Here is a 13,623-nt window from a genome sequence, read left to right on the forward strand (position 1 = left end):
GGTCCCTAGCATGAGATCAGGCTGATCGCTTAACTTCCAGGCCAGCTCTGACCAAAAATATGGCAGTTATGCCCTACAGATTATCTAGATATTCTAAGGCAGCCATTTGCAACCAGTAGTCCACTAGATACAGCAGCTCCCAGCAGTTGAAGTCGATTTCCCTACAGATTACATTGATAAAAAAATATTGCTGGTTCTGTAAATAATGTACTGTACCTTTCAACCATTTACAAAGTAACTGACAATAAAACAAAGTAAGACCATTCCAGTTATAGAATATTACATAAAGCTATTGTATTATCCATATTTTAATACCAAGATGGCACCATTGCCAGGTAAAAGAAAGACATCCAGGTAGTGGATGTTTCAGAACTGCTGTAATCTTTATAGATAATGACATTATCAGAGGTACTTTACAAAGTGGCAACCTTCCCCAATATATGACAGGATCATTTGAATAATAATAATAGTACACTTTGCACACCGCAACAATAAAATATTGAAAAAAAACATTATCCAGACTGCATCTAAGGGCTCTGGCACACGGGGGAGATTAGTCGCCCGCGATAAAACTCCCTGTTCGCGGGCGTCTAATCTCCCCGAGTTGCCTACCCCTGCCATCCCACCGGCGAAATCGCGCCGCCGCGTCTGCCATCCCGCCGGCGACTTACATGTTCGCCGGTGGGATGGCAGGGGTGGGCAACTCGGGGAGATTAGTCGCCCGCGAACAGGGAGTTAATCGCGGGCGACTAATCTCCCCCGTGTGCCAGAGCCCTAAAACAGACTGTGCAGGTTTAATATAGTGAAATACAAAACAAATTAAATGTCATGGCTGAAATAAAGCATACAGTAGCTTGAGTCATACTACACATGAGTCAGTGTACAAATCACAACAGGTCAAATTATACAGGTGTCAATGCAAAACAGGTTTTCATCATGCGCTAGAAATAGTCATTTCCTTTTTATTTTGATTCAGCCCAAAACAAAATCCAATCCAATCAAAACCAATAATATCTCTACATTTTCTGGGCAATTTATTAAACAAGCAGAGGGGCATGCAGTGGGAAGTTGAGGCAGTGGGTCCATTAAAAGGAAACATTTTGGGGAAGTGAGGGCAGATTTGCCCAATCAGGGACTACAACTCTCAGGATTTGAACATAAAAAATATGAAATTTTACTTAATACAAAACAGGACTTTTGCATCACAATAAACAGTTTTTAATGGCACACCCCCTGTGTAGTGTACTGCCAAGATTCCAGGTAACTATCGGCTGCATCAACAGGAGGCACTTTGACACTGTGGTTTTTGTGCCTGAATGCACAAAGTGCCCCTTGTCCTATTACCTACAGGGGAATGTCAATTTAAATATGTGATTTTAATTTTTTGGTGTTACTGTTTCTTTAAGCAGTAGAAATATTATATTCAACTGTGTAATATTCATTTGAAATAAGTTATATAATAAAATACAGTGATGCATGCCTACAGACTCTGTGAGATTGACTATAAATGCCACAATACAGCAAGAGGAAATTTGGGGACTGGACCAAAATAGAATAAAAGTATTTTGGCATTTGCCCCCTTCAGATCTGCCATTTTGTCAGTCATGCTTACTTCAGACTACATGACTGCTGTCCTCACATGTCACTTCAAGAAGGAAGTGTGAGGGGCTGCAAAGGCCTAAAAAAAGCCCTGTATTTCATGCCTGCTTTCACCATTGTTTTTAGTATTGTGCCAGATCTTCAGTGTGTAGGAAAGCACATTTTGTGGTTTGCACTTTCAAACTGCATAATGGGCAGGGGGCAAGAGTATTCTGTTTAGCCCTACTATAGTCTCAGCCAGTACAACCAATTTTCAAGGAGAGAAAAATTCACAACTTCAAATTCTTACTGTGGAAAAACTTATTTTAACTATTATGATTATGAATATTATATGATGGAAGGATCGACTGTTAATTGTATTTAATAATCCCCTTACATATTTATACATAGTTATCATATACTCGCTTAAGCACCTCTTTTCCAGTGTAAAAAACAAAATTCAACCTGATTGGCCTTCCCTCATAACTGAAAGAGGGGCTGCTGTAAGATGCCATAGACAGTTATTATTTAGTGGGTTGTAGTGGGGCTGGTGTTAGGCCTCTGTGTACTTGAAATGCCAGGTCCTATATTGAATTCCTGTCCACATGTGACTGGCTCCTAATTTTTTGCAGACATGAGCCACATTTTAGTTTTTTAAATTGTTTTTATTTATTTTTTTGTAACAATTGGGTTCCACATGTATAAGATAATGTCCATTACAAAGGAAATAATGTAACTTAGAGCTTGGCGTATGCCATCAGTACAAAGTATAAAGTATAATAATATGCCAGAGTTGTCTTATGTCTGGTTGTCTCAGTTCAAATAGTTGCACTGGTAGGCTTATTGAAAGTTAGCAGACATATGGGCGGTAAGGTAATTGGCTATCTCACACCAAATTACCGTAAGTGTGTTGTGGTGGAAGTCCGATTTATAATTAAGTCAGAACAAACAAAAGAAAATATAGTACAAGGCTTTGGATAAAACTGACATGGAACTATTTACATTTGAGTTCACCGGTTCTGGGCAGTATTGTTTGGGTAAATACCTGTTTTTGTTGTATTGTGGATCCTGGGAGGCAGCAATGATTTGTTTCATCCTGGAGCCATTATGGCTTGTAGTAGGGGGTTAGTACCTCTGAGGCTCTCTTGATCATACCAGGTTGTATGTTTGAATGTGTTAACTGTCAGTTGTCTGACATCTGGTGAGAGGTTCAAGATGTAGGTGGACCATATGTCAAAGAATTTATGTGTTTTGGTTGCTCTATTAATTAATGCCTCAAGCCAGTCCATATGGAAGAGGAAGTGTAATTTGTTTTTGACAAGATTTATGGGTGGTGGTGTAGTGGATAACCACTCCTGGAGTATGGCATCCTGGTTGCTGCGGCTAGTCTCCCTGCTAATGTTCTATTGGTTTTGGTTACTTGTGCCCCTTTCATTTTGCTGAAGAGGGCCCATTCAAGGTCTGGTGTAAAGGTTTGTTTTGTCAGTTGGTGCCAATAGTCGTATACCTGTGACCATAGGGGTTGAATGGCTGGGCATTGCCAAATGCAATCTTTGGCATATGGGGTCGTCAAGTTGTCCCATATTGAATCTCCGTAATGGAGTGAGATAAGATTGATGTAGTAATTGCAAAGCCATGATTTGATATTGGCTGGAGGGAGTGAGTCTCAAGGCGTATGAGTGGAGTAGGAGGATATATTGTTCGTCAACATGAGCCGATTTTAAGAAAAAAAAGTCTAGGGATGCATACCAATTTGAAAAATATTCCCTTGTTTAAAGCCCATGTCGACTTCCAGCCTGCAGATGACTGTGCTTGCCAGTAACCTGTTGTCTTTTGTATTCCAAAAGTTGTCTCCATGCTAAGAATTAAAAAGAAATAAATAAAAAAGGTCACCATCCTGGGAAAATTTTTTTTGATTTTTTTTCACTTGGGGGTGCCTAAGAAACTACCTAAAAGGCTGCCTTAGGCCGTCTTTCTCTTTTAACCAATACTGGAAAGTTTCTTTGAATGATATTGTGTTATCATATTTCTTCAATAATGCCTTATTTCATTTTGGGGCTTAGAATCTTTTTAATATGGAATACAAGGAATAGGTTCCTGTATGTCAGTATCACTTTAAATTATGAGCTATAAGGAAGGTATTTGCCTTCTCACAATTAGTCTCAACTCATAAATGTGTCATTCCATATCTGTCATCAATTTACTTCCTAGCCATGGCTGAATATTGGCATATGAGCAGTTAAAAACAACATTACATTTCCTGAAGTATGAGTAACCTCTTTACTTATAATTAGTGCATTAATTTTAATGTCCCAGACTAAGCTCAGGAAGCATGCTGCTGGCACAATAACATTCTTTATTTGTAGGGTGACACAGAAATACATAATATGAAAATGATCACGGCAGAAATTAGTTTGATGCAGCATACTGTAACTCAGTCTTTTGTTATTTCCTAAGTATTTCTAGCTTGGGGGGGGGGGGTGTTGCTATAAAAATGTTTACCTTTCCAGGTCATATAATTATATGTTACCCTGTGCATTTCTACAATAAAAACAATAAAAGCAATAAAGCTGATATGCACTATTGTCAGGGCTGAAAGGAGGGTGCCCGTGCTGTAGAAGGAAAAGAGATTTCATAGAGATGATCAGTCATTAATTAAGGAGGAGCAGCACACAGTCTGGCACATCACTGTGGCCCTTTGCCCCCAGCATCCAACAATAGCACATAATAGTGTACTGTCTACAGGGACCCATAATTAATGCCTGCAGTATGGCTGGAGGTAATTTCAGGCCTCCTTTTTAGGCAGGAGATGCAGATCTGGCTTTGTGCCAGGCCCCATGTGCAAGCCTGCAGCACATAATTTTAAAGAACATAAACACTGGCATTCTGCATTTATGTTTTTGTCTGCAAGCACTTATAGCATATGGAATGCCAGGTAAGCCACCTGCCCTGCCAATATAAAAATGGCAGCCAAAACCATAGAGAAAGCTGTTATTGTTTAGCTCTCAAATTAACCCAAAATCACTAAAGGGGTAATATAATAAAAGTGTCAAAGTTTGCACAAGGTCTAGTGACTATATCAACCAATCAGATTTTTGTTTTCTTCAAGGTGAACAGTTAATTCTACCTGCTGATTGGCTGATTATCCCCTAAACACCCTTAAGTGCCATTGATTTGCTTAGCAAAGACTGTGTATAGCAGCCAAAACCTCATTAGGTTGCTGATTAAATTCTCCTATAATGAATAACATGGGTTCTGACCCTGAGGCCTGGATTTGTGGCAAGCCACAAAGGCCCGGGCCTAGGGCGGCAAAGATCTGGGGGTGGTATGCTGCCTGCTGGTCGTGTCTGCACTGGGGACTGGATGGGAGATTTTGACAGCTGGTTAAATCTCCCGCCAATCCCCAGTGCAGCCAATAAGTAAGATAGGTGGTGTGAGAGCTGGGGGAATGTGAGGGGGGATGGGAGACACGAGCGTAGGGGGAATGAGGGTGCAGAGCTTGTGAGTGAGCATGGGGGGGCAGGGGGGCAGAGGGGGCAAGTGTCTTTGGGGCATTTAACCCCAGCACAGGGTATCCCTCCTAACTGACTGGATCTTGCATTTGAGCTTCTGGTCTTGTAGGTCATTGCATCTACAGGCCAAAATTTCATTCCAGACAGCATGGTAGGCAGTTTATATCTTTAGGATTGCCTTGTTGTAAATTAAGTGACAGTTTCTCCCTTTGGGTTGTGTTGCCACACTAAACAAAGATTCAAAACTCCGCTTATGTTCTGTTAGTGCAATCACAGTGAAGAGAAGGGAGTTCTGCAATTCAATTGCAATAAAATAATCCTAAAAAACATTAGAAACTGCACCACAAAAACGTTGGCAGTCTCAGCTATCCACCACAGATTATAAAGTGATTACATATGGGAGAAGGGGTCAGTTGTATGAACTACTTATGAAGAAGATTGGTGGGCCTCCTTTACTAAGTGGCAGGTTTTTCAAGCAGGGTATTGTAACTGCACCAGCACCCTAGACCTGTGGTGCCTATAACACAAAGTTATAAAGGTCTTATAGGTGTCACTGCTAACACACAATTCCACAGGGAAGATGAATAGAGGGTAAATTAGAGGGCCGATAAGTAATCAGGTTGCGACTGGAGACATAGGTATTGGTAGGGAAAGTAGGAGTAGGTTCTGGAATAACATGAACCTATAGTTACACCATTAGGAAAGAGACGAACATACATTTTATGTTTCTAAAATGCACACACTCAATTTATGTAGGAGATAATGTACACCTTATTGTAAAAGTCCATAACCATATCAATGTACGAGACCAAAGTGCTTTTATACAAGTTTATTTTTTTGTAATATCCTCATCTTCTACAACAAGGAGTATATATTTTTTTATAATACACAAGAGTCATGAATATCCTGTAAATTATATCCATATGAACAGTGCTTGGTGATGTCATCATTTCTAATCGGTGCTTAGTGGTGTAATTTCTGTCACAACTCGATGAAACATGATGGAATGCTGAGGTTCCTTCTAATATCTTTATATTTTACAACAGGGGGTACATTATTTATTATAATACACAAGTTTCCGTGAGTCAAGTCACAAAAACTAACTATACCTGAAGGTATCAGTAAGCACTTTTTATAAGCAATTTTCATATATTTACAGGATATTGTATTACTACCACTAAGCAGGGGCTATTGATGTTTAATCTCTGTAAAGCACAGTCGAATATGCAGTAGTAATTATATGTATTAAAATATATAATATAATAATATAATTTCTACAGAAAATTATGTAATCTAATTGTAAAATATAAGGATATTAGAAGCTATCCATGTACTTTAAAGTTATTTTAGCAGATACTTTTAACATCTTAGTTAGTTATTTATAAATTAATTTTACCTCACTTGTTTTTCTGTTCACTTTTAAACCTCACTTCATAAATGAATAAGCCTTCAACCATCCTTAATGTTACCTCTTTCACCTTATACAGCTGCCTGCCTTTGAGGGAAGGTTTCCTAAGGTATTATGGGATAGTCTTTCTACAGTTACATAACCATGCACTTTGACTCGCCAGGCACAATTAAGCAGATCTTGCATCATTGAAGGTAAAAAAAAGTGTAAAGTGGGCCATTTTGTAATTCAGTTTACTGGATTAAAGAATATGATGAGTGGAAACATAGGTTTGGATTTTAGAAACTAGGGCCTGTGGGACTATAGCACTGTGGAAAGTGGGGCTTTAATAGCTAGCTGAACAGCAGAGGTGGAAATGCACACACATTGCTAAGTTGCCCGAAGTTTTCTAACTAAAGGTGGCCATACACGGGCTGATTCTAGCTGCCAATATCGACGACTTCGCCAAGCAAGCGGATCTTACCGTGTATGCAGGGTCGGACTGGGGGGGTGCAGGGCCCACCCCTGCAGGTGCCCCAGCCAGCTGTGTCCCCTACCCCCCCAGGGGCCCCCCTAACCGCCCCGCAGGGCCCCCACCCGACGTCCTCCCCGAGCGCATATAAATTGAGCGCCCTGGGCCCAGTCCGACCCTGCGTGTATGGCCATCTTTAAAGATGCGTATGCCTTTCCACCAGTCATACACTTTATTGCTTGTGGGAAGGTATTTGGGGGATATTAGACTTTCTCTGTAGCAAGGATTTAACTGCAAGTGACTATATCCCCATGGGACATCAGCCTTACAGTGTGTAATATTTGGAGATAAATATTAATAGTAATGTTGTCGATTGTAATCAGATCTTTGCTTTCATTTTAAACTTGAAAGTGGCTAGTGTTTAAATCTAACTGCTAATTGGTTGCTATGGAAAACATCAACAGAGATATTTATCTCCAGTGTTAGTAAACATACCCAGCAAGAAGACATTTACGGATAACATACAAACAGCAGCATAACTTGTGGGGAAGTGGATTAAAAAGAGAACCACTGCTCAGACTCACCACAGCTAGCCAATTCATTATTGGGGAAGTAGACCCCATGACTGGCAGAGGCCAGGAAGATACAGACACTTGATAAGGACCTACTTTCTTCCCACTAGTCCTGCCTGCGCCCACAAGATCATCTCCCAATGTGTGGGCACAGGGTAGCAAGTGCTTTGTGTAATAGACCTGGGCAACTCACTCTCCCACCATATTAAAGATATAAGTGATCTACATTTTTACATTGCCCTTAAAGGGTTAACATTATCATCTCTGCCCCAGCAACAACTCAAAGCAATGAACAGTGAACAAAGACAACACACATGGGACACCTAGCATTTTTATTTAAACGCGGAACCAACCCTATAGCCCTACTTATTTCCTAAGGTCTTTCATTCCTTAATCCCACTCTGCTGAAAATACAATTGGTTGAACGCGTCCGGAACTTTATCTCTACCGTGACGCCTCAGCAGTTACATATTGTTAGGTTGCTGAGACATTTGCCACAGACAAATCTTGCTCAATCGAACTTTGCGCTGGGCGAGCCACGCCCCCTCAGTCTTCTTCGCTGCCAGGAGGGGCGTGGCTACAACGTCATCGGCCGGTCTTCCCCTTTCCATAGCTGGGTCCCAGTTCTGTTGCTGCCTGGCTCAGCCGTGCCTGGGAGCAGGGAAGCGGTGGAGGAGGAGGGGATACAGCTGGCAAGTTCGCCTAGGGAAACCGGTAGCGTCACGTTCATTCATTGAGAGTAGCGGCTCGTCTGAGCGGCTTCAGCTTGTCTCTTGTCGGCTTCAGCGCCGAGTGCAGAGGTGAGAGGTCAGCTGCGGTGGGTACATCCTTTCCTTGTATGTGTCTGTTGCCTGGGTTCTGCCATGAAGCTCATCCTGTGGCCTGGCAGGGATTAGGGCTGCCCATAGTGCTTCTGAAAGACGAGGGGGTTGGGTGAGACGCTTCTATCCATACCTTACTCTTCTACCATTTGGCACGCCATTACCTAGGTGGCTAATAGACCCTGTGTGCCGGGTATATTGTACTTGCAACACTAATATTTCTCGTCCAGTTGAAGGAGCATGCTGGGAGTTGTAGTTCTATCCCATGGAGAGCAGTATAAGAGCTAGCACATTATATAACTATGGCTAGCTGCAATGTTGTCATTGCCATCGATAACAAGATGGTGCATGTTTACCTTGGTAAATCTTGTGGATTCTCCCACACCACCAGAGCCCTTGGTACTGCCAAGCGGGGGAATTCTTATAATAGAGATTCCACATTCACATAGAACAGCTGTGGCTTTGGTTTGAGGCTTGTTGTGGCCATCCTTGGCACTGTCGCCCCTTAATGGCACTTGCCATCCTTGGCACTGCCAGTGACATGTAGGTGGCACACATTAAAGCATTCATTTATATTCCTACTTGTGCTGAAGCCGCAGTGAAGTGTGGCTAATGGAATAGCCCTGTTTATTATCTTTTAGTTGTAGATAAGTGTATGGTTTATCACCATAGGGTTGTCCCTGTGGATTGGAAATGGCTTTTCCAGAACATATTATCTCCGTAAGCCCACCCTGCCAAATGACTAGTTCACCTGTTGTCTGTCAGAAAGCTTACCATTTACGGTACCTATTTTAGACTCGCTTGTAAGCTGACAGTGTGACCCTGTGGCTATTGTGCGTGCCTCTCCATGGCTGCCAAGCTATTTTAATTGTTGCTTGGCATGCTGACTGGCATAGCTGAGTTATTTGTTTGTCATTATCATAAGGCTTAGTCTAACCTCATTAAAAAACAGATTTATAATAAGAAGCTGGAGGGTCCAACTGTTCATGTATAACAGGACAATGTTGGTTATTTTGTATCTCCTGCTTAACTTTTACAGAGTGACAATTATTTTGGTTCCTTATAAATAGACTTTCACTGTCTGGGAACTTAATTATTTGAAGCTGGCATCTCCGCCACATAATGATGACTTAACAGGCAGTTTATTTTTTTTTATACCCAAGAAACCCAAGTGTATGCCAAGTCAGTGAATATAAATCAACCACTTTATACTTTTGTGTACAACCATGCCATCCATTATATACATTAGCTTGTGCATAAAACTCTTCAAAGTTATAATGTTGGGTTAGGAATTTGGTACATTCTTTTTACAGTAACACTAACAGTACCTATTTCTAGTTGTGTGTTTAGAGGAGATACATAACTATGGGGGGCAAGATATATCTCTTTGTTTCAACCAATAGATGAGGACCCCCCCCCTCCCCATCATTTTATATCATCCCAAGGACCCAATTTAGATTTAATTATCCTGGTCAGTTACTGTGGAGATATTTCACCCACTATGGAAAAAAAAGACCAACAATTGTATAGGCCACTATTTAATTACACTGTGAAGTTTTAGTGTATAAACCTTGGTTTAGTAAAATATTAGCTTGCTTATGTCAAACTGTTATTCCTATTCAGTTGTAACTGTACTGTTGCCCTGCACTGGTAAAAGTTGTTGTGTGTTTGCTTCAGAAAGACTGATATGGTTAAAATTAAATAGCTACTGTGAAGACATGGTGTCATCTATTCAAGCTGGAAAAGGGAGAAAAGGCACAGGTTACATAAGTAAATAACAGAAAAGCTCTGTAGAATACAGTGGGATTCTATGCAACTTAACTGTTATCTGCTATATAACCTGTGCCTTTTTTGCCTTTTCAATTTAAATGACTGCCCCTGTGGCCACATGGCAGCTTGTTTATATAAACTATAATAGTGTTTCTGAAGCAAACATGACACTTTTACTAATGCAGGGCAACAGTACATTTTGTATTAATTACTTTGATGTCCTTTCATTTTTTGGTGTTACTGTTCCTTTAAATGATCACGTCTCTCACTGGTCACACATGTTTAGCACTATTGATCATAGAGGGATGGTTTGGCTACTCAGCTAACACAACCACATCTGGGAATACTGTTGTAACACTGTGTGTGGCCGCGGCTGATATCTGTTTAGCTGATTTTGCTGTATACAGATAATCTACCCAGGGCTATTTGCTCATGACCCTTTGCTCTGTGGGGATTGATAGTTTGTTCATTGATGCAGCAAGATGGCCAGCGTGACCAGTTTTATCTTGTTTTGCCAGTTTTATGCTTGTAAGCTCACCTTGAATTAGACTCAGGACTGTGACTTTTGATGAGTGTACTTAAAGGAGAAGGAAAGGCAAAGTCACTTGGGGGTGCCAAAATGTTAGGCACCCCCAAGTGACTTTAACCACTTACCTTGTACCCCAGGCTGGTGCCCCTGTTCGGAGAAAAGAGTACCAGCCCGGGGTACCTGTAGTGGAGCGCTTCCTCCTTCCGGCTTCCTTTTCCTAAAATGCCAGCGGTCGGCGCATGCACAGTTGAGTGAAAAGCCGACTTTTCTGTTTAAGTTCGGCTTTTCACTCTACTGCGCACGCACGGAACCAGGAAGGAGAAAGCGATCGCAGCTACCCCGTGCTGTTCTCTCCGAACAGGGGCACCAGCCCTGGGTAAAAGGTAGGCGATTTAAGTCACTTGGGGGTGCCTAACATTTTGGTTGATGGCCCACAGGACGAGTTAGTCGGCCGTGATAGATCTCTGCTATTGCGGGGGACTAACCTCTCCGAAAGGCCTACGCTTTACTTCGGGTTCCAAAGTTGCACAAAGTTGCCTGCAGGAGGAAACTTTGTGCAACTTTGGAGCCAAATCAATGCGTAGGGTTTTCCGGTTTAAATTTACTGAAAAATCATTTAATCAATTAAACCCATTAGGATTGTTTTGCCTCTAATAAGGATTAGATTATATCTTAGTTGGGATCAAGTACAAGGTTCTGTTTATTAAAGGAAAAAAGGAAATCATTTTTAAAAATTAGACTTATTTGTTTATAATGGAGTCTATGGGAGATGGCTTTTCCGTAATTTGGAACTTTCTGGATAACAGATTTCCAGATAACTGATCCTATACCTCCAATTTATACAGAAATGACAGAATGCTTGCTTGGCTGTGCTGAGCAATAACTTTTGCACTAGGATCACTCAGACAGTAGCCATGTTTTAGTCAGTGATAAAGGTCACACAAAATATTGGTTATTTTCTGTCTGTATAATTTCCCTTACAGTTCACTTTCAGACTAAAGAACTGAATTTGTAGACATGTTTTCATTTGTCTGTTGATATTTAATTCTCCGTTATGGATTTATTTTGCTTAGCAGATCTTCTACTTCTCAGTAAGCAGAGGCAGCTTTAAAAGCCTCCTGCCTGGTTGCTGGGGCTGGCATCCCCCTTAGTAAACAATGTTGTATAAACAAGAACATTGTCCCTCCTCTCCCAGCCTCTGACTTTCTTGACTCAATGAAAATGTTCTACTGCTCCTGACCACATTGTGCATATCAAAGTAATTACTGGATAGTTGTCAGCCTTGTTTTTTAATCTGTTAGTTATGTGAACTTAAGGGCTGTTGCACACGCTAAGATTAGTCGCCCGAGACAAATCTCCCTTGTCACGGGCTACTAATGTCCCCGATATGACATCCCACCGGCGAAAATGTAAATTGCCGCTGGTATGGCATACACGGCGTCACAGAAGTTGCCTCTTGATGCATCTTCGCCAATTTTGCAAATCGCCGGCGCCGCGTATGCCATCCCACCGGTGATTTGAATTAGATTCTGGACTGCCAGGTAATGTGAATCTGAATGAATTATTATTTTATAGATACAATAAATTGTGAGTCAGCCTTTAGGGCCATGGTAGCCGGGGAGATTAGTCGTCCGCGACAAATCTCCCTTGTTGTGGGCGACTAATCTCCCCGATATGCCATCCCACTGACTTGAATGTAAATCTCCGGTAGGATGGCATATGCATAATGATGAAGAATCTCTGTATCTTTCAACAAAATATGTCAAAGCTTTATAATATATAAATGAAGGACAACAACAACATTAGTTTTCAAAACCATATGTTTAGCATAGAAACCATACTCATATGAATGTAATTACCTAACGGTGGCCTTAACACACATAGCATAAGTTAGAGCCCCTTAATTTGTAAACAGTAATGCATAATATATGTGTCTACTTAAATTGATCATTAACTTTAAAAATGGACCCTTTATTGGAGCTACCTATAGATCCTGCTATGATCCTGCCAGAAGCACAGTAGGTGGTTATAGCCAATCACAGCCCTGCAGTAACATAAGCAAAGAACAAATTTGGTTCCCTATCAGGGCCACCTACCTGCTGATTGGTCCCTGCCCTACACTGCAGTGTGTTGAGTGCTGCTGGCAGTGAATTGTGCCTTTTGAAGGTAATGACATTTAATTTCTTAATAAGAGAAGCAGAAAATGGTGTGAGGAGCAGCAGGATGCCACATAATGAAAGATATGTCACTGTATTGCAATTACCCGCTTATTAACCCTGAACTGCTGACTCATACATACCTCACACTTCAGGACAGTCACGTGAATTGTAGTAATTGCTCTCTGCATCCAGTAAATGCATCTTCTTTCAGTTTTGTTTTGTTTTTTTTTTATTTTTGTGGAAGAGATTGTTGTCTTAATTACATTAAAGCAGTAATCAGCATTGTACATATATGTGTGAGAATGACAGAGATTAAATACCCATGAACGGGTGCAGATTGCATTCACCTTGTGACAACCGGGGGCTGTCAACTACTTCTTCATTGAAGAACATTTGAATCACCATGCTTATGCTCTATTACTCAAACTAACAAACTAGGTTTAATTGTATATTGTATCAAACAATACAGAATAACTAATTAGACTGCTACTGTCTAGATCTCACTTCTATGCTTCTTTACAGCAATTGTGAGAGGAAAAACTTTTTTGTAACCTGATCCTTGCAAAATCAGTCACTCAGAAAGCTCCAAATTACAGGAAGGCCATCTCCCATAGAGTCTTTTAGCAAACAAGTCCAAATTTTAAAAATTTCATTTTTCACTGTAATAATAAAACAGTACGTTGTATCTGACTAAGTTGCATGAATCGATATTGGTGGCAAAACAATTATTTAATGTATAAATCTTTTCTAGATATAGATTCAAATTATGTAAAAACTCTTGAAAAGGCGAGGTCTCAAGTATTCTGTATAATAGATCCCATAC

At 40.8% G+C, this 13,623-nt stretch overlaps 1 protein-coding gene across 2 annotated transcripts in view; it reads left to right on the plus strand.

Moving 5' to 3' along the window:
- Positions 1-8,102: 8,102 nt before the first annotated feature.
- The window catches only part of lpin2 (lipin 2), a 59,499-nt gene continuing 53,978 nt past the window's right edge, over positions 8,103-13,623 (plus strand). Inside the window, exon 1 of one of the 2 annotated variants that reach the window (XM_012964909.3) lies at positions 8,103-8,321. The gene's annotated coding sequence lies outside the window, so the exon portion shown is untranslated. 2 annotated transcript variants of the gene reach the window in all.

Source organism: Xenopus tropicalis, chromosome 6 (assembly GCF_000004195.4).
Source record: "Xenopus tropicalis strain Nigerian chromosome 6, UCB_Xtro_10.0, whole genome shotgun sequence".
In the NCBI taxonomy this organism is placed as follows: Eukaryota; Metazoa; Chordata; class Amphibia; order Anura; family Pipidae; genus Xenopus; species Xenopus tropicalis.